The 20,769-nt window shown below is 39.1% G+C and overlaps 1 protein-coding gene and 1 long non-coding RNA gene across 16 annotated transcripts in view; one reads left to right on the plus strand and one right to left on the minus strand.

The window, feature by feature from the left end:
* Positions 1-6,772, plus strand: part of LOC123957835 — an 11,552-nt gene extending 4,780 nt beyond the window's left edge. Inside the window, exons 2-3 of the long non-coding RNA XR_006821914.1 lie at positions 5,821-5,932; positions 6,176-6,772. This is a non-coding gene — a long non-coding RNA (uncharacterized LOC123957835). The remainder of the gene's footprint in view (positions 1-5,820; positions 5,933-6,175) is intronic.
* lingo2 (leucine rich repeat and Ig domain containing 2) overlaps positions 1-20,769 on the minus strand; it is a 241,994-nt gene that overhangs the window by 202,440 nt on the left and 18,785 nt on the right. The window lies entirely within an intron of this gene.

Consider the following 20,769-nt stretch of genomic DNA (forward strand, 5'->3'; position numbering starts at 1 on the left):
AACCTTAAGTGCAGCAGAATTTTTTTTGTAACCTTGGCCAGATCTGTGCCTTGCCACAATTCTGTCTCTGAGCTCTTCAGGCAGTTCCTTTGACCTCATGATTCTCATTTGCTCTGACATGCACTGTGAGCTGTAAGGTCTTATATAGACAGGTGTGTGGCTTTCCTAATCAAGTCCAATCAGTATAATCAAACACAGCTGGACTCAAATGAAGGTGTAGAACCATCTCAAGGATGATCAGAAGAAATAGACAGCACCTGAGTTAAATATGAGTGTCACGGCAAAGGGTCTGAATACTTATGACCATGTGATATTTCAGTTTTTCTTTTTTAATAAATTTGCAAAGATTTCTACATTTCTGTTTTTTTCTGTCAAGATGGGGTGCTGAGCGTACATTACTGAGAAATAAAATGAACTTTTTTGATTTTTGGAAAATGGCTGCAATGAAACAAAGAGTGAAAAATTTAAAGGGGTCTGAATACTTTCCGTACCCACTGTATATTAATTCAGTTGTGACTTCATTACTGTTACCTGCCAATGTTGTTTCAAGTTCTTAGCTACTGAAGACTTTAGGGATATAGTACAAAAATAGTAATAAAAATACATTTTATTTATAGGTGCCTTTCAGAACACTCATGGTCACCTCACAAAACATAATAAAACAGTATAGCAATAAATTGATCAAATTAATTATTAACTATAATTACATTGCAATTAGGGTACACAAACAACTGGAAATAAAGATTGCTGTGACCTGATAAATAGTGATCACGTGGGCAGGTTTAAAAAGATGTGTTTTCAGGCGGGATTTAAAAATGGAAATGGGTCGATGTTACGGATGTCTGGTGTTCCGGGGATGAGGGGCAGAGCAGCTGAAGGCTCTAGACCCCATCGTGGTCAAACGAGAAAGAGGTACAGTGAAGTGAATAGAAGCAGAAGACCTAAGAGTATGGGTGGGTTTGTTGATATGAAGGAGGTCAGTGAGATACAGCGAGGTTGTGAATGGCCTTGAAGGTCAGGAGCAGAGTCTTGAAATCAATGCGGTATTTAACTGGGAGCCAATGAAGCTGCTAAAGGGCAGGAGTCACAAGCAGAGGTTGCATGGGGGCGGCCGACCCAGGGCCCACATTGGTAGAGAGCCCACTATGTGGACTATGAAGTTCAGCTCAGCTGATTATAGTGGACTTGAAGAAACAACAACGATATATGACGATAAGATGTACCGGGAGAATTCAGCAGCTCTTATCAAGTGAAACAGTCCCTTCACTCATGGTTTCAATGGTAAACCACCACAACAATGACAATTACCAAGAAACAGACTAGATTCTAAGGAGACACGTTTTAATAAACATAAATCATAAAGCAACATTTGTATTTCAAACAAATGGCAAACTTATTAGCACATTTTAACAAAACACCCTCATGCATCATGGGAATTCTGAGGAACAGACGTAGGCTGCGTGTGCGTAGCGGTTTATTTACGGCATCAACTTCCACTGGAAGCCTCTCAGAAGCATTTCAACAGCAAGCGTGTAGCCTGCGCCACGTTAATGACTTGTTTTAAATTGTCCTTTTTGTGTTTCTATTACCCGCGACCCTGTACACAGGATAAGCGGTTGACGATGGATGGTTGGATGGTGTTTCTACTACATTCTTCAAAGCTCTCTGTGGATCGCTTTCTACCAACTACCACAGGGAGCATTTCAGAATAAGAGCGTTTTACCTGACGGACTTTGCCGACATGTTTAGATTTTGTTGATTGTTGATTAGTGCTTGCTTTTTGTGCTTCTACTAGGATTAAATTGGGTACATAGTAAAAATGTTTCTTTTTTGTCTGATATAACTGTGTTTATTGTTGATATACGATTGGAAGTCTGTAACGGGTATTCTATTTTGAAAATTGACCGTTTCTCTGCCGTTTCTGTGTCTGACTTCCTGCCCGGATCATCTGTGCTGTGCTGCTTGACGCTGGGGCGCTTCCTGGACGCACTCAGTCTATGGACACACTGCAGTGCTTCAGGTGTAAGCACAAACATTTAGTAGAATGGCTGCTCCGACGACTCTGTGGACTTTCGGAGTGAGTCTGGGGTCGTGTAAACTTGGTTAACATGACTTTGTTGCAGGTGGGCCCACAATGAAACTCCGCCCCCACTGTGCTGACAGTCTAGCTCCACCCCCGGAAGGAGTAAGATGATTAATAGAAGGGGTTCTGGTGATGATATGGGTTCTGAACCAGTTGAAGTTTATGAATGAATTTGAGAGGAAGACCAAAGAGAAGAGAATTACAATAATCAATGCAGGATGTAAGCAGTGTGTGAACATGAACAAGAATGGCTGTATGGTCAGAGGCGATTAATTTTAAGTAAATGGAAGTATGCAGACCAAGTGACATTATTAATGTGAGCTTGAATTTAAAGTGTGCTGTCAAGGATCACATCCAGACTCTTGACCTGAGGGGAGGGGGAAACTGGGGGGTTGTCAATGGTAAGAGAAAAACTGTCAGATTTATTCAAAGTGGATTTGGTGCCAATGAGGAGAACCTCAGTTTTGTCACTGTTAAGTTTGAGGAAGTTGCAGGAGAACCAGGATTTGATTTCCATTAGGCAATCAGAGTGGGAAGCGGGTGGGAGAGTTGATGTAGGTCTGGTGGACGGACAGGTAAAGCTGGGTGTCATCCGCATAGCAGTGGAAATGGATGTTAAATTTACAGAAGATATGGCCAAGAGTAAGTAGATAGATGATGATGAGGATAGAGCCATGGGGAACACCAGTAGTGACAGGGGATAGAGTTGGATGAACTGAGTGCAGTCAGAGAGATATGATTTAAACCAGTCCAAAGGTGTATCAGTGAAACAGAGACAAATCTGTCAAGGAGGATGTTATGAGAGATGGTGTCAAAGGCTGCATTCAGATTTAAAGAGGATGAGAATAGGTAATAGTCTGCTGCCATGAGAAGATCAATTGAGATTTTTACCAAAGCTGTTTCTGTGCTATGGCAAGGACGGAAACCAGATTGGAATTGTTCATATAGGTTATTGTCAGACATGTCTGCATGTACCTGAGATGCCACAACAATAAATGAATCAGACCTTTTAACAAATGGATCTTTGGTTCAATATTCATAGTAGACCAACTACATCCTCTGTTTGCACCTAATCATCAAGTGTGCAGGACTTTCCAAATTTGTATCATCACACACTGTACCTTGTATGTCCAGTGACAATCCCTCCCAATCTTAGAGGAGACTGTTTAAACGTCACTGCAAAACAGTAGAGTCTTAACATGTCCTCTAATTACTGAATGGCAAGGCTGTTGAAAAACCTGTGATGACAAACCAGTAATCTAAATCAAATCTACTGCAGCACAGAGGGCATGAGTATTGCTTTGATATCACCTTTTTCATAACAGATACTCAACTGTATATGATAGGTAACAAAACCTAGGAAAAAGTGCCACCTAGAATACCCTTGGTAAATGTTGACTGACGGAGAAAAAAGTCACACCATGAAATGAAATGTGTTTTCTCAATTGCTTTGAAAAATGTGTTAACTGTGTTTTATTAGTCTAGTACTATGGTTGAAGGTCATTTTACAAGCACAGCAAACAGTATCACATGTGCACGGTGGGCCTGCTTTAGCTATCATACTCAGCCCCAGTTTGTTCACTGACCCGAACAAAACCAGCGGTGCCCTTCTGTTGGCTGTGTAGAGGTAGCAGTGCTATGCATGCATGCTCTTAATGCTCTCTCACATATTTGAATGAATAAAATATGTCATCCAAAATGGTCCATTCCACTATGCAAACTCTGCAGCGTCCCCTCCCCCAATGGTTCCCAGCGGTTGTACATCAGAGACCATTATTTAGATAAGGTAGTACACTTGGTTGAATCAGAGCTCTGGTTGTTGATGTGGAGAAACTAGTACGTAAAGTGGCTAATGAGAGCTCCACGGATGAGGACCACATGAACAAATTAATAATGATGAATTTAAAGTTAAAATCTCTTAATACTAAATGCAAACATATGAAGACAACCTGCCATAAGCCACTTAGTGGGACAGAAGACACTTGTCTTATGTATGTGCGAAAAGTGTATTTTTCACTGCTCACTTATAGTGTACAAATCCATTTTTCCTCATCTAACTGTAGTTTGTTTTCTGTTTTGCTTTACTAGCATACTCATATGTTCTGTTGACATTTAAATTATAAATAAGATATTAAACATTAGCACACTTAAATGGCCTAAAGCACTGAGTGCAACTTAGTTAAACATACTTTACCCCACTGGGACAGTATTCCATTTACATACATATGAATTCTAACTGAGTAGTCCACACTACAGTCGTTAATTTAACATAATACAACTTGGGAAAGATACTTGAAGATGTTTAAACTTGTACTTACAGTTTACATAAATATTATTTGACTTCTATTCTGTACCATGTCATTTGTCATTCTTGGATTTGTCAATTAATGTTTCCTATAATGCAATATGGTGTGTTGTTTACTGCTTAGAAATGTTGCTACTTTTCAGTATTTTTAGTCATCCCTGCACAGTAACCATATAAATAGGCAAGAATCATGTGAGTAAATTTGCTTAAACCCTTTTTCAGGGTGAGAAAGAGCATCTTGTCTTATTTTCCCAATACCTTTATACAGGGAGCCTTATCTTTCTACTGCAGTGCTTTCCTTTTTTGTTCTCCCAATGTCATGCTACTATTCATCCCCAATCTGCCTCTGTTCTGAACAACAAATCACCGTTTGGCTCTTTTTGTCTTCAGGACAAGCAACTGTCTGTTTCTTATTCAGGCTCTCAGCCTCCTTGCCACATTGTCCTCACTTGCTCATTGTCTTTGCCTCCGTCTGCCCCTTGTTATTTATGGAATGCAAAACTGCAGGAGTACAGAGAAGTAGCCCCGAGCTATACTATGCCCACAGCCAAGCTGCCCAATCACTGCCAAGATTATGGAAAAAGGGCTTGTCAGAGACAGGAAGCCTTCTGTCACCTCTGCCACGCAACCTCCCTTGCACAGTATCCTGCCTACTATTCAAGCCTGATTAGCACTCCTATGTGAGGATGAAGTGATGACTTGGTGTATTGGCTCATATGGTGACATGCTCTCATACTCTAGAAAGTCATGCATGGGCAGTCTGTTGCACATTTGTAAGTAAGAAACATCTTTATGTAAATGTCCATATTTCTCAAATTATTGACTTACAGTTGTTGAAATGCAGTAAGATGTGAAGAATTCATTGACCATCCAGTGATTAAATGACATCTGAACAAATTGATATTAAATGATTAATACATTTCTTTGGGGACTATTGTTTGTGTAAAAGTATGAATTTATGTCCAAAAAAGTTTAATCCATTTTCTACAGTGCTAAAGAAACTGACAAGCTGTCAAATTCCTCAGTATACTACTACCTCAAACCCCAGTCCCAATCTATTGCAACTAAGGTACGATTAGATCCCACAGCCAGTGCTCGCTTCCCACTGGTGATGTACTCCAGGTGTTGGATGACTTGTAAAATTTAAGGAGGGAATTGCCCTTCCAACAAGGTCAGGGCAGAGCTAAAACCAGGATGTCACATTCCCCATGTCTGGTGTAAACCTTAGGAACCAGAAAACCCCATTTAAACTCTACTGCAAGGCTTGGTTAACCATAAAACCAATTACCATAAAAATCATCTCATGGGTTTCAGATACAGGATAGTAAACACATGCCACTGCATACAGAGTATAAAAGGCTGGAGTTCGATGACTGAGGAGCAATTGAATATTGTTGACTTTAGTTCCTTATGCATTTTAATTGTCTCTTAGTCCCAAGATAAAGATTTGAGCAGAGGATGAAAAGATGAAAAATCTTGTGGATGAGAGTGACAGCTTCCAGAAATAACATCTGAGGAGCAAACATACAGAAAATCAGCACAAGGTAGGTTTAGCAACCTCAACCACTCGAAGTTCGCTACAGTTTTGTTTCAATCTGTTTTGTTTTTTTTGTTTTGTATCTTCGGCCTTATTGCTGAAACACCATTGAATTATGTCTGTTGGATTTGATTCAAAGATATAAGCCAAATTTGTTCTAATCAACTGGATAAGGAGATTTTGGACGCTACATTTTTTTCATCTGTAATTCTTTTATTTGTATTGCTGAAAAACATATTACCTATGACAGAAATTTGGATAAAGAAGTAGCAGGCCTTGAGACAATCCACCCAGCCCAATCAAACCAGACCAGGCACCATGACTGTTGCTGTGATCACCCCAGAGGAAAGAAAAGAGAGCCGGGACAGGAGCCTGGCCCAGCTTGGACTTAAGGCTGCTCCTGGCTAATGCCTGGTCTGGACGAAATGGGACTTAGGTTGGCCAAGCAATGGTAACTCAGAGACTGTTTGACTGTGCCCACATCTTTACAGAGACCTGCTCCATCAACATCCCCGATCAAGCACTCGTTGGGCTGACCATGTTCTGAGCCAACAGAGCACAAGAATCAGACATGATAAGAGTATGTGTTTACATCAATGATGGTGCTCGAACGGAGTCAAAGTGGATGGACACTGTTTCCCAAATGTTTGTGTCTATGTGAAGATGAAAACCATATTATCATCACTATCTTACTGTTGTTTATATTTACCAGGTTACCACTTTACCAGTTCAAAAAAAAAAATGTACTGCACAATTATTTCCTGGGTGTATGTATGTATGTATGTATGTATGTATGTATGTATGTATGTATGTATATTTTTGTATATAGATAACTGTATATTGATTTTATTTTATTCATCTGTTACCATATTATAATAAACATTTATTTATTTAGTTATGTTCTATGTGTGTAACATAAAAGGGACTACACACTGTCATTTAATTGTACAACCTTGTGTTGTATAATGATAAATAAACTTGCACATTGCATTGTGTTTCTAAGATGTCTCCTCAATAAAGGTTCAACGAGTCCCAACTGCCAAAGACTCAAGGTCTAATAATCACTCATTCTCAATGAACCATTAGATTTCTGGCTGTAACTGCCGTCCAGTCTAACAGAAGACATTAACCGAGTTGCTGCTCTATTGCGCAGCTAATTAGATAGGCTCTGTTGTTTCTGTACTCCTGACATGTATTTGCTTGTTTGTATGACTGAGTCCACGCCAGACACTTTTTTACATGGTCACTACATTCACTCATTTGTGTAAAACCTAAGACCAAAGATGCTAATCAGCAGGCTAAACATCCATTCAGCTATGAAAAGCAGAACTGTCAGCTATTTTACATTCTTGCCATTGACATCATAAGCAAGAATTTCACATGCATATGTACGATACTGTGTTAGCAACTACAGCAGATTTAAGATTATGGCAGCACAGCTTTAAAGACATAGCCCCTGCTAGACCTCCATAGAAAAAAGACAAATCAGTCAAGTTTACAGTTTGCCAAATTGGTCACGATGATGATTACAGTTGATGTAATGTGATGATGCAATCCACCATGTACCTGTAGATAACGCAATAAATGATCACTATATGATCTAGGGGTGGGGGAAAAAATTGATACAGCATAGTATCGTGATATTTGCCATGGCAATACTGTATCGATACACGGACGCCAAGTATCGATATTTTATTATATAAATTGCAGATGGGAGTTTTAACGTTTTGGTACTAGAATAATAAAATCTATTGCTTTTTTAGTCCACTAGAAAACTTAACAGGACCATATAGAGGACTGAAATAGGGATATGAACAAACAGAGTATTGTATCTTTTTAGATAAACAGATGTTGACAAAGTTTGACTTTAGGGACCTAATTGGAAGTTGGAAAAAGGTAATAAATTGTAATATATCTCAATATATTTAAAAAAGCAATAAAATCGAATCACAACATAAATATCGTGATAATATCGTATCGTGGGGCCTCTGGTGATTCCCACCCCTAATATGATTATTGCACAGCGCAGTGCATGTGCACCTGGAGCAGACACACACACACACACACCACTCTGCAGTATAATCGCCAATGCTGCTTTACACACATGCAACAGGAGTAAGAAGCGTTGCCAAAAGGTTTAGAATTGCCATGTTTTAGATTGGTAATCAAGAACATATGGAGTGAAATGTGTAATGGAGATATTTTAACAGTCACCAGCTTCTTAACTTCTTTAGTGTCTGTTCTTTGTGGATTCAGTCAGTAGGTGATGATTTTGAGAACATTTGTGAACTTGCTTTCTGTCACTGAGATATTCTCACATTGTGATTTATCATGCTTATTCTGTTTGTGCGAGATTTATCTCTTGGGAGAGGTTTATAGATTGTGTCTAATCATGGGTGAGGGCTACATTTATATCTTAATATTTATAGTCTGTTCATTTAATCATTATGCATAGGCTGATAACTTGGAGATGATACTAGTGCACTAGGATAGTTTTATATGTAAATAATAATAAAAACAATATTTTGCTAAATACTGTATGTGTGTACAGAAGCCAGAAAGGGAAACACAGAGACATAAAGTGTTACTGTCATCATATAAATATATTGGCTGGAATTGGATTGGCAATATCAGGCCCATGCTGAACTCTCATCCGACTTGGCAGTAACTTGCAGGTTGTGTATAGACGCTTTCAACGGTAACAACATAAACAAATGGTACTGCGCATTACTCTGGCCCAAACTTAACTTCCGGCAGACTTCCGCAAGCAATCCATAACAAGTAAATAACCTTAGCTGCCAGTCGAAGAAAAGAATCGTTACTTGGCCAAACTAAAATGTGAAATGGTCACACTACCAGACCCATTGAACAAAAATTTGAGACAAGAACGTTTTTCTACCGACTGATTTACCACAGTGTTTCCCACAGAATGACAGCATAACTGCGGAGAGCGCGGCAGGGTGCAGGGGGGTCTCCGACATTGACGTTGGACGGATTTGTGCAGCGGTGTTCATGATACTAACCTTTCAATACATAGACTGGTCCGCTGTCAATGTGTTTGCGGGAGAGAGAGAGAGAGGGAGCGAGTGAGAGGAGGTGCTGAGCGAATATACGCTGCGTGCAGATCTGCAATCAAATACAAGTTTTCCCATCTTAACTAGTAAAAAAAAAAAAAGGAAATCAATATGTGGCAGTCAGTGCTGATAATGTAGTGGGCCGCCACAAATAAATGAATGTATGGGAAACACTGTACTGGATATCACTCACCGTATTAGCCAGTAAACACAAACCCAGTGATAAACAAACAGAACGGAAGTTAACTTTGGGCCAGGCGCATCACCTTGGCAACGCATCCGATGAAAGCGTCTATAGTAGCTTTGAATGTATTAAATAAAAAATTTCATGTTACACACTGAGTATAATGCACACTTTTTGAGTAACTGCCTCTAAAAAATGTGTTGCCCTGCACAGAAAAAAACCCCCAATGGTTTTCTTTGAGCAGGATTTAGAATAGCAGGCATTTGGGATCTGTAGTGTTTGTGTACATCGGCAACCTGAATGTGACTAAGCTTCAGAGAAGTCTGCTGACTTTCCAAGATGTGTGAAGCTGCAACTGTGCAGCTGTGAGCAATATCCATGGATTTAAATTGAGCAATCATTTCTGGAGATGATGCGTAGCAGTCTCAGGTGAAGAAACAACATGTCATGGTGTACTGATCCTCATCTGCAATCTATTCTACTCATTAACACCCTGTTTTGCCATGCAGAAACAGCTGTCTGGCTCAACACTGGTTATAGCTTACCATTGGGAGCTACAGTAGAACCAATTGGGGAGCTCAGTGGCATTGCGCTTTCATTTGAATAACATTCCCATTTAAGAGCCAATCAGTGAAGCCCGAGTTTTGACAGCTGTGGTTGAGCAATAAATCATAAAATGAGGAGAGGCAGAAAAAATGCTTTGCATGTAATTATAACTGTGACTCGGCCAATGTGGCTTGGCCGGCAAACTAATGCCCACGCACAGGTCTTTAATTTCTTACCTCACAACAGGCCACATATGTCTAAGTGGGCATTTGTTTGGTGCTGCTATGAGCAGCATTAACCTGGCCTTTTACACATTCCTCTTTTTCTCCCTGCTACATCGATGAAGATGTCAGTTTGTTTTGAAATAAGCAAACAAACAAACATTGTACATGTAGTTATTTGTCATATTACAGGGATTAAGATATGATCAACACTATGGCATAGGCATATATTGAAAAAGTAAGTGATGCTATCAATTTAATTGCCTATTTAATATCTGATGAAATTTGTTGTTTGTTATAGAGAATTGTCTTGCTGTCGTCATATTGACTGTAACAATGCTGTGATCTACAGTAGACAATAGGTTTCGAACAATCCCATTAAATTTATCCCAGTAGTTCCATGATAAAATTATTCAAATAGGTCTATATATATATATATATATATATATATATATATATATATATATATATATATATATATATATATATATATATATATATATATATATATATTTTGTTTAATTTTATATGTTACCATATTTTAATATACACTTAATTACATGTTAAGTTCTGTTGTGTAGCATGAAGGGACTACAAATTTTGTTTCACTATACAACCTTGTGCTGTATAATGACAAACAACCTTTTACACCTTGTAACTTGTATCTGGAATGCAGATACATTACTATTTCAACCTTTAAGTAAATGATTAAAACAACAGTGTGCTAGGGAATTAGACTAACATGCTGAGCTGCATTCACTGAGTGAAAGGAATATAAATCTCTTTTCCAATGTGTTTAAAAAATGTCTGATAAAATGAGATCGCTTCATAGATGGCTCAGATGAAATTGCACCTCCGAGCAGCAGGCATCGAGAGGAAGTCATTGTAAATCACCAGACAAAGTGATTAAACACTATTTGAAGTTCTGAAGGCCAGCATGATCACCACAGAACATAAACAGAGGTGAGGATTGTGGTCTGGGGTTAATGATCTAAGGCTGAAATACCAGGAACAGAGGAAAGACATGGTAAAGGCAAACATCCAAAATCCATAAGTTAACAGATAATCATGCTCTCCATGGCTGTCTACGTGTTAGCCAATTGCTATGCTCAAACAACTTTCACCTTGAGTGAGACTCAATTCCCTGTTATCATTCCCAGGACATAGGGCGTATTTAGATGACTGTACTTTCCAGTGAAGGAAGCCCTCCCTCCCAACATATCCTTAACAGCAGTCATTGTGCATGCCAAATAATTTGCAGTATTTACTCCCTTTTATTAAAATTCGAAAATATTTAGATGGTTAAGCTCAATCATTGTCTATATTGTATTTTTAATAGTGTCCTGAAGTGTTTTGTATTTTGTATAAAAGTGATAAGCTATTGTGACAGGAAGGTTTGGGCAAACATTTGGAAAAACTATTTTTCAACCTTAGCATCAACAAAATACTGAAGTTCAAATGATGCTTTAAAACAACAGCTGGTGATATATCTAAAAACTTGTTGATATGGAGGCAAAACAATAGTTTTTCACTGAAAGTGGCTCTGTTCACCTCGCTGATTAACGCTCTGACTAGCTATTATTTTGACTATTTTCTCATGCTGCTCGGTTTGCTTTCTGCATTCTTATGGTAATACAGATTTATTAATTTGAAGAATTTTATTAACCATGGCGCTGTTTCCACATTCCTCTGTTGACATACGCTGGTGTAAAGTTTTGCTTGTGTTTTATTGCATAAATGTTTACACTAGTGACACACCTACACTGTGTCTGATGCATTTATATAACATATGAATAGACTAGTTGTAAAGTGTATTTATGATATCTCTCCCATTATGATATACTCCACAGGCACTCAGCAGCTTCTTAATGTCAGGCCATTTCTAAAGAAAAGGAAATGGCTACATTAGCGGATTCATTTCTGGTAAATAACTACAGCTCAGAACTGAACTCATCTCAAATGACCAGTCATAGGGAAAAAAACAGGCACTCTCTCTACCACTTCCATTTTAAATATTGCCCTTTCATCGACAAATCATATTATCTTTGCACTGTTCATTTCTGTAATCAATGGAGGAGGAAATACTTTGGTTAATTGGATGGAGAATATTGCATTGTGGTAGTACAAAGTCTTCTTGATTATATAAAGTAAAAGTGCCAACTGAACTGGTATTTGTTTGTCTAATTCTAAGTACAGTACATTATGTACTCAACTCCAGAAAACCAGGATTAGAGGTGCTGTCTCATGGACAAAGCATTACACCTAACGGGCTTAGTAAAAACAATAAAAAAAAATCCTTAGCCAAATAGTGCACTGTTTGTCTCATTGTGTTACAGGTCCACTCTGCACAAGTGTTACCTTAGAGCAAAATTCAATATACACAGTAAAAGAATACATAGACACAATAGCTGCAACATGTCAAAGATGAGTGACAACACTGTAGCTTTGATATGGGAAACCACACAAACAAGACATATCATATAACAAACACCATCGTAACAACATCTGTTGTCATACACTTGTAAGGTAACTTTAACCAAAATCAATGAACCTATACCATTTAATACGCTTCTGTTTTCCTGCCCAATGTGAGATATATATATATATAGTTAAGAGAGAGAGAGAGAGAGAGAGAGAGAGAGAGAGAGAGAGAGAGAGAGAGAGAGAGAGAGAGAGAGAGAGAGAGAGAGCGAGCGAGCGAGCTATATATTCTTTACTCCTCAAACTAATTTTAGAAACAAAAAGCTGCTTCAAAAGGTCAAAGCTAGCCAAATGTCACAGCCTCCTGTAGTGGCTGAGAGATCAAAGTTCTTGCTTTAGAGGGTCAGACAGACACTCACACTTACAATCTGCAAAGGATCTTTTGGAGCAAGCCCCTGAATCTCAAGGGCAATCACTCAGTGCTCTGTTCTACAGCCAACATACTGGAACTGTCACCTGACAGCAAGAACATCCTGTGCTCTGACCTCCTTCTTGGTACATACTATATGCATGCTCTCTCCAATTCGTTTCCTACCTAGAACCTCCATGCATCTCACTTACTAAATGTAAAGATATAACATGAAAACTTGAAAACAGAAATCAGTAGTAAAGGTTATGAAGAAGCAGACGTCCACATCCATACTGAAAAAGATATTTTAAATGTCTTTGCTCTGCAGCATCAACAATGCTGTAAATGCCTATGAGACAAAAATCTTAAAAGGCAAGATCTTGTCACAGGTAGAAAAGATAAGAGACATAACTTTTAGTAATGCAATCAAGCGAAATAAAATGCAGTATATAGTTCAGATGACAGCGAGGGAGAAGAGGTAACATAAACTCCCAAAACTACATGCGCAATGCAGACTGCAGAAGGGGTAGACACTAAAATATTTTATGAACCATCTGCACATGAACATAGCAATTACCATAAAAACACAAATCAAGATGTCTTAAACTCATTAGTTGGGCACCTCTCCTCTGTAATGACTTTCAGTCACACATGTTCTAAAAACAACATTCTGCCTGCATTTTGACACAGAATGTTACACAGTCTTGACTGCACACAAACATTTAGACAATAGCAGCTTAACATCTGAAGTAAAAAATCTGAAGTATTACAGTGTTGCACCGATTCACAACAATGCCAAATATTAGACTTTTCTGAAAAATAATCAATCTAAGGTGTCTGTGTCCGCACTAGTGCACCAGTAGTGCTGCATTTTACGTCATCCAGCAATGGTTTGTCAGAGCTGAGTGGGTTTAGCTGATTACTATCACAGCGTATGTCGGTGTCAATCAGCAGGGAAGAGATGATTCACTCTATGAGTCTATCTTATCAGTTATACGTTTGTATTTCACAGCGTGAGTCTCACGAGACAGCTTTTTACCTGACGAGAATTCTCGTCAAAATTTAATCTCGCGAGATATCATGGTGCAAGATCTCGTCACACATACACACAGCACTCCTTAAAAGACCTAGCCTTAAAGGTCAAGTGTGTGATATTTCTGAGGTTTTATTGACAGAAATGCAATATAAGATCCACAACTATGTTTTCAATGGTGAATAAAGACCTTATACAATAAACCGTTGTAGTTTTTATTATCTTAGAATGAGCCATTTATATCTACATAACCGTGGGTCCCCCCTTCCATGGACGTCGCCACGTTACGTCGTCATGTTTCTACAGTAGCTGAAAACGGACAAACAGCGCTGCAGAGCGCGTTTCGTCACTACATTCTTCTTGTTCTACTTCTGGTAGAATTCAGTGTAAACACTAATCACTATGTTGAATACGTATGAAGTAGTAATAATATACAGCAGGGGTTGGAAAATACGTTTAGCATCAGAGCAATATTTTCAACCTTTAGATGGTGGGTAAGAACACAAGACATGATATTGACTTCCATCAACTTGGCGTTTTGCTAGCTCAGTTGGTAAAGTGCAGGTCTCATACCTTGGTGGTTGTGAGTTCAAGCCCACCTTGGGACAACCTTTTTTTTCTTCAACAAATTGATTCTGCAGCGACTGTTTCTCACATTATAGCATGCGCTGCAGTGTTTGTGTTTCAGTGTTTGATCTACATCCATCAACCTATGAACGCTTTATCATTTCTCTGTATCTCCAGGCAGAGAACATTTAGGGGAATCACATTTTCTGACAGCTATTTCAGAGGTGTGTCAAGCAGGCAACAGATTCTTTAAATTTTGTTCAGAATGTTTCAGAGTAAAAGCTCAGTTCAACTCCAAATACAGCATTACTGTAAACAGGCTTCTTGCGCTTTTATTTTGTAAGCAAACCACTAAAGAAGAAGTGATTGTGTGAGTAACTGTTGCTGTCATGACTGAGATTTATTTCAGCACGCTATGAAAGTATTTATTTATTTATATTTTTTGCCGCTATCAAAGCACCATAATCTGGCTGTGGGCCAGTTATTATTGCTGGCGGAGTATTAATGGAGTATTAATGTGTTTCTATTGTCAATGAATGGTTGCGATCAGCTCCAGCGGCTGCGACATAGATGGAACGCAATACAGCCGTGCTTGGAGGAATCCACCATAAGCAAGCGTCCACAGCGTGTAATTACTCACACTGCCAGAAGGGGAGACAAAAGTAACCTACTGCAGCTTGTGCTCTTTATCCTAGGCCAAGCCCTGTCTTCCAGGTGTACTTCTTGCCAGCAGGCATATAATCTACTGCATCTTGCTCCAATACAGACAGTGACCTACTTAAAATCTAATGAAAGTTCACCCCCTTCTCTCATCAAAGTAGTACACACAAGGTTACCTGAGCTCAAGGTCAACAAGGAGTCAACATTTTCTAAAAACAGTACAATTGTGAAACACGACATATTCCTTCTGTGAAGAATATTGTAACAATCAGATCAGATGCTTTTCATAATGAACACATGATGAAAAACTGAACCATTTTGCTCACTTACCATCAGGGCTCCCATTTAATGCCTTCTATAGGTGATTATTTTTGTGTTTTGCTTGACTTGTTTGACCAGATGGTGCATCAGTTCATCACCTCTTAATAACATCCAATCCACATTTTCCATGTTAAGATGATTAAAAGATGGTGACCCACTCATATACAGTGGGTGGTATGTGTGGATCATATGACACATTTCCAATTCAACATGCTGAAAGATTGACTAAGTCGCTAAGGTGTTAACTCCTCTTAATTAGGCAGCAGTGACAAAGAGGAAACACTTCTGCCAACACCACAGACTTTTCTAATCAAAGCCACAATGATAGGAGCCAGCCTCATGTGTTTCAACTGACAATTAGTGCCACATATTTAATTGTAAAATTGTTTTGTCAGTGGTTGATAGTGAGGTGTAAGTAGATGATAAACCAAAGGGATACAAATTTGATTCTAAATTCTAATACTCTAATGCCTGGTGTACACGAGAGGATTTTCAAATCTTAATCGATTTATTAAATTCAGAGTGGCAATTCCAAGGACCTGGGATCTCTTTGTGATCAAACGTGACTTCAGACATAAACAAACATGGAGGCAGACGTCTGCTAGTTGCACTTGTGTGCGCTATGTTTAGCAGAGAAAAGCAGAGAAGAAGGAATTGGCATAAAAATCGGGGGGGGCCTATCTTAAGGTTAGGTCTGTAAACCTGCCACACTACAAGAGTGCTGGAAGGGGCCAATCAGACCCAAAATCTGCCCAGTTATACTCTAGTGTCCAGTAGGGCTGACCCCGAATAGTCAAAGATTCGATGGGCGAAGCCCTATTTGACTGTCAATCAGCGAAACAAGGTGTAGCGAAGGGCGAAAGCAGTCACCCTACCCGGATTCGAACCCTGGTCTACAGGGTACTAAACATGCAACTTGACCACAATGCCATTCCAGACAATATTTGAGGGATTAAAACTGGCGATTTGGCGATTTGGTTGTGCTCAATGTCTGATTTTACATAGAACTACCTATTTTCTCCAATTAAGTTAGTATACAGCATATTACAATATACGTTTCAACATATATATAAAGACTAAAAATTTCAATAAATGTTTTTAAAGTGCGTGAATAAATACAAAATTGTAACCGTAACCCTGGGTCGTCAGTGCGCATGTGTAGGCGTAACGTGTAGTGGCAGTGGAGAGACAGAGCCCCAGCTTCACTGGTGTCTGGCCCATTCCACACTGCTATTTTACGTGTACGTTCCGGTAACTTATAAACAAAAAGTTACAACATTATAAATACTTAAACATTCTTTCAAATAACACATTTATGTTTAGAAACTTTAAATGAACTGTACACTGAAAAGAACTGCTACATACCTACAGTCTAACCTTCCTCCAAGTAAGTCTGAATCTAAATGTTTCATATGTGAACAGTGAACTAAGACTTTGTGTATCATCCATATTTACAAAACCAGTTTCTGATTTTGTATCTTACAAAACAAAGTACTGCACAGTCCCCAGAGAAAAAAGAAGAGAAAACAAAACAGAATTCATTTTCTGTGTCAGTCATAAAGATCAGATAAAAATCTGCTTTTCTGTCATAAATGTTGCTGGAGATGAAAGTGAGTTAAGTCTAAATGATGATATATATCGCAGATTTTACTATGGAATGTATGGGATTTAATATCCAGTAAGATAAATAGTCTGGGAAAAAAAGCTCAGGTGTGACTAAGGACTCTTGTAGCAGGTGGAGTCTTTGTTCTGTGCCACTGTACAAAGAACACTGATAAATGATTGCAGAATGACATTGCAACAGTTTGCTGATTTTCCACACAGTTTTAATCCCTCAAATATTGTCTGGAATGCAAATAAGACTGATGAAACCAAGATATTCTCACTAGGGAACTGTACATCAAAAGATGTTTCCTTAAGCAGATACAGTCATTACCAGTGGTTTGACATCTGAGTAACTGAATAGGCATGGCACTACCCGTGCTGGAGCATGGCTTCTGTCCACCGTTTGATGCCTATAGAGTGCAGACCTTTGATCTAATTTTAGTGTGTGCCTTGCCCTTCACACAAATACTCATTATCCGCGGCACAGCCGGAGTGGTGGTACAGTGCCAATTGGATGTTACCATCAATTCTTGCTGAAGGAGTGAAGATTTTGCAGCGTAGGAAATGAAAAATATATTTTTCATGGTGAAAATCTTGGGCTATGAGCCCAGCCATCTGGGTTAGGGAGGAACAACCCAGCAAGGGACATGAGAAGAAAATAAATCTGTGCTTCTGTGGAGAAGTTTGCTGTCACTTGTTGCTTGGACCACAAAGCTGCACATCAACTTCTAGTGTATTCATGAACGACCATAGACACCTTCTGAATCTTTTGGAAGTTTCTGACTTGATTCCTAAAAGTCATTAACACTATATCTAACCTAGATAGAAGAGCCCATCCAAGTTGCACTTCAGTTCTTACTGATTGGTTAAATGCTATGAACTTTTTTCAAATGATCAGGTGCTCTGTAATTTCTGCTTTGTCATGTTGTATAAACCTATGCATACAACTCTTTTCCCAGTATCCCAATGATGAGTAACCTACTCACAAATGGGCTGCATCACATCATTTTCTTTTTTCATCTTTCTCTTTCTCCTCCTCTATCTCTGTATAACAGTTCACAATTACCATCTATCTGCTGTTTTCATGTCTAAAAGATTTTTCTTCCACTCACCAACTTTAAATATTCACTTCGTGTTCTTTCAACAATAGCTTACAAACGCTTGGAAATAATTGAGTCTCAGTGGGCTGACAAAAAAGGGAGCAGTGATCGTGCGCAGTGGAAGTGATCAAATATGGCCTTGAGCCAACCGTCTTTGTAGATGGTCTTTGTACTGCCATTGATCCGGGGGTGGATATACCCAAAGAATACATTATTTATGCACTTTTTTCCTCCCGACAGTTGAAAGTAGTGAGTCACAAACAGTAATGGGATTAGATGGGTGATGCACCGGAAGAGAGGAAACAAGGGCCCCTGAGTATATGGGCAACCCTGAGGACCAAAGGCAGTGGTCACAAAAGAGTGTGGTAGACAGCTTTCATCTCCTAAAAGAACAGTAATTGTCAAGATAATGTCCTCCACAACCTCACTGTAAACAAGGTGCCATGTCATAATTACTATGGGCACAGAAAGTTCTTTTTAACAACCTCTGAAACCTTGATGAGTCAATCATATACCCCTGCAGTAAGTTGCTCAAGTCATGTCTATTTCTTCCTGCAGGGCAAATAAGTAACTGTGTGATCATTAACTGTGCAAGCCGCCTCTGAGATTACCTCATGAGGAACGTTTAAGCTCTTTCACAGTGTAACTATATAAACTGCATAAGCTAAAACAATAGATGTGATGATTTTGTTTCTAGCATTTTTTGTGTCTCGGGTCATTAAGCTTCTAATTAGCTGAAAGAAGCTGAGTGCTTTCCCTCTCTTAAGTCTTAACAGAAACATGTTGAACAGGCTTCCTGATGCAGTCATGTACAATAATACTATTACTTTCTGTTGAGTGGTTTTAGAAATAGTGCATCTTAACATGTTCATAGCATCTAAATTATTCAAATCTCTGTGTGTTTGTGTGTTTGTGTTTGTGTGTGTGTGTGTGTGTGTGTAGTGTTTGTGCAGATGTTTGTGGGATGCCTTTAGGGTACACACATGTCTTAAAGCAACATTATGTAGTAATCTTATCTTAAAATAAGAGCTTCAAAATCATTTTGAAGGTTCTCCGACTTATAATAAGGAGATTGGAATCTAGGAAATATATTGCGAGAACAGCGTAATGCTTTACGGCACCCCTCACACACCATCAAGGCTCCTCAGCAAGCTTGCTATAAGAAAAAGCTAGCTCAGTATTCTCAGTATGGATATCATGGTAGAGGCTGCGAAGAGACCGAGGAAGATGTTATCAGAGGAAGCGAGGAAAAGAAAAAGAGAGCGTGACTAAGCAAGAGAACAGAAAAGAGTAAATATCGGACTGGCTTTTACTCTTTGACGTGAGCTAAAAGAGCTGAAAGGATGTAGAAGAGATGGTGAGCTGGCCTTCTTGCTGTTGGAATAGTAAGTAAGTAATACTTACCAACTTGTTTGTTATGACTTGCGTTGTCACACTTGCTTGATGTTAGGCTGCATTAGCAAAGTTGTCGGCTTCTCAGTTTTTAATCATAATGCAGTCATAACAAATGCACGTGTACAGCTGTCCTTATTTACGACAGCAGTAAATGACACTCTGAAAAGCCAAATCACAAAAAACACCAATGCTGTGTCTCAATTCGCGCACTTCCATACTTACACTTACTATTTTGAGTGCATAAGTGTGTTCACATTGAGAAGTACAGTAAAATGCAGTGCACTGAGAGTACCCGGATGGTGCATAACGGCTAAAAAGTTGAGTGTGGAACGGCGGACACTTCTCACCCTAAACGACCACCATTTTAGCTACGTAGCGGAAGGGGCGGGACCAACAACACGGGAGAAGTGGGAAGTAGCAGAGAGAGAGGCCAACGACATTACATCTTTTACAAGTTTCATACACTATTTTATAACTAAATACACTTCTGAGAAGTTTTGAGGCGAGAAAACAAATGTGTAGCTTTCGAATATTGAGAGTTTTACAAAAAGTGATGGCGGATTAAAAATATGCTTGAACGTTTTCAGAGTTAAAAAGCTCCACAAGTGGCAGCAGGGGAAGCTCGCGCCAACCTGCGGGAGGAGATAGCGAGTCACACATACCGCTGCAGCCAACGCAGCAGCTGACTCTAGCAACAAAGACAGAGAAAAACACAGCAGCTCATTACATTTGAGTAGTTTAAATGAAATGAAGAGACATCTGGCTTGTGATGTACATAAAATTCTTGGCATGTGAAACTTAATAAATAAACAAACAACAGAAATAGTTTGAAAAGGGGTCTGTCGTTACTTTATTATGGTTGTTATTTTGGAGCTCTGCAGGCGGCCTCTGTGCTGCGGGGATTGCGCAATATTGCGATAGTCATTTCCAGTGAATGCACAACAGCAGTGTTTGATTTCAGACAACACTACCCTCTCTAAAATAATGTACTAAGCAAGTAAGTACATAGTGCACGCAGTGTACTGCATGTTAGTATACTCAAGACAGTACCCGAATTGAGACACAGCATAAATCTTACATAATGTTGCCTTATATAGGTAGAAAATCGTCATAGTCTCACCATTTTATGATACAGTGTACTACAGGGGTAGCCGACACGGTGCCCATGATTGCCTGGTTGACCTCAGGTTTCGATTTTTAATTTATAACTTTGACCCTTCTTTGACCCAGTTGGGGGTCAAAGTTTAGCTTGACGTTACGTCACCTTGTTCCACCTTGTTCCACCCCCTTCATGAGGCACTAACATTA

The sequence above is a fragment of the Micropterus dolomieu genome, linkage group LG19 (genome assembly GCF_021292245.1).
Source record: "Micropterus dolomieu isolate WLL.071019.BEF.003 ecotype Adirondacks linkage group LG19, ASM2129224v1, whole genome shotgun sequence".
Taxonomy (NCBI): Eukaryota; Metazoa; Chordata; class Actinopteri; order Centrarchiformes; family Centrarchidae; genus Micropterus; species Micropterus dolomieu.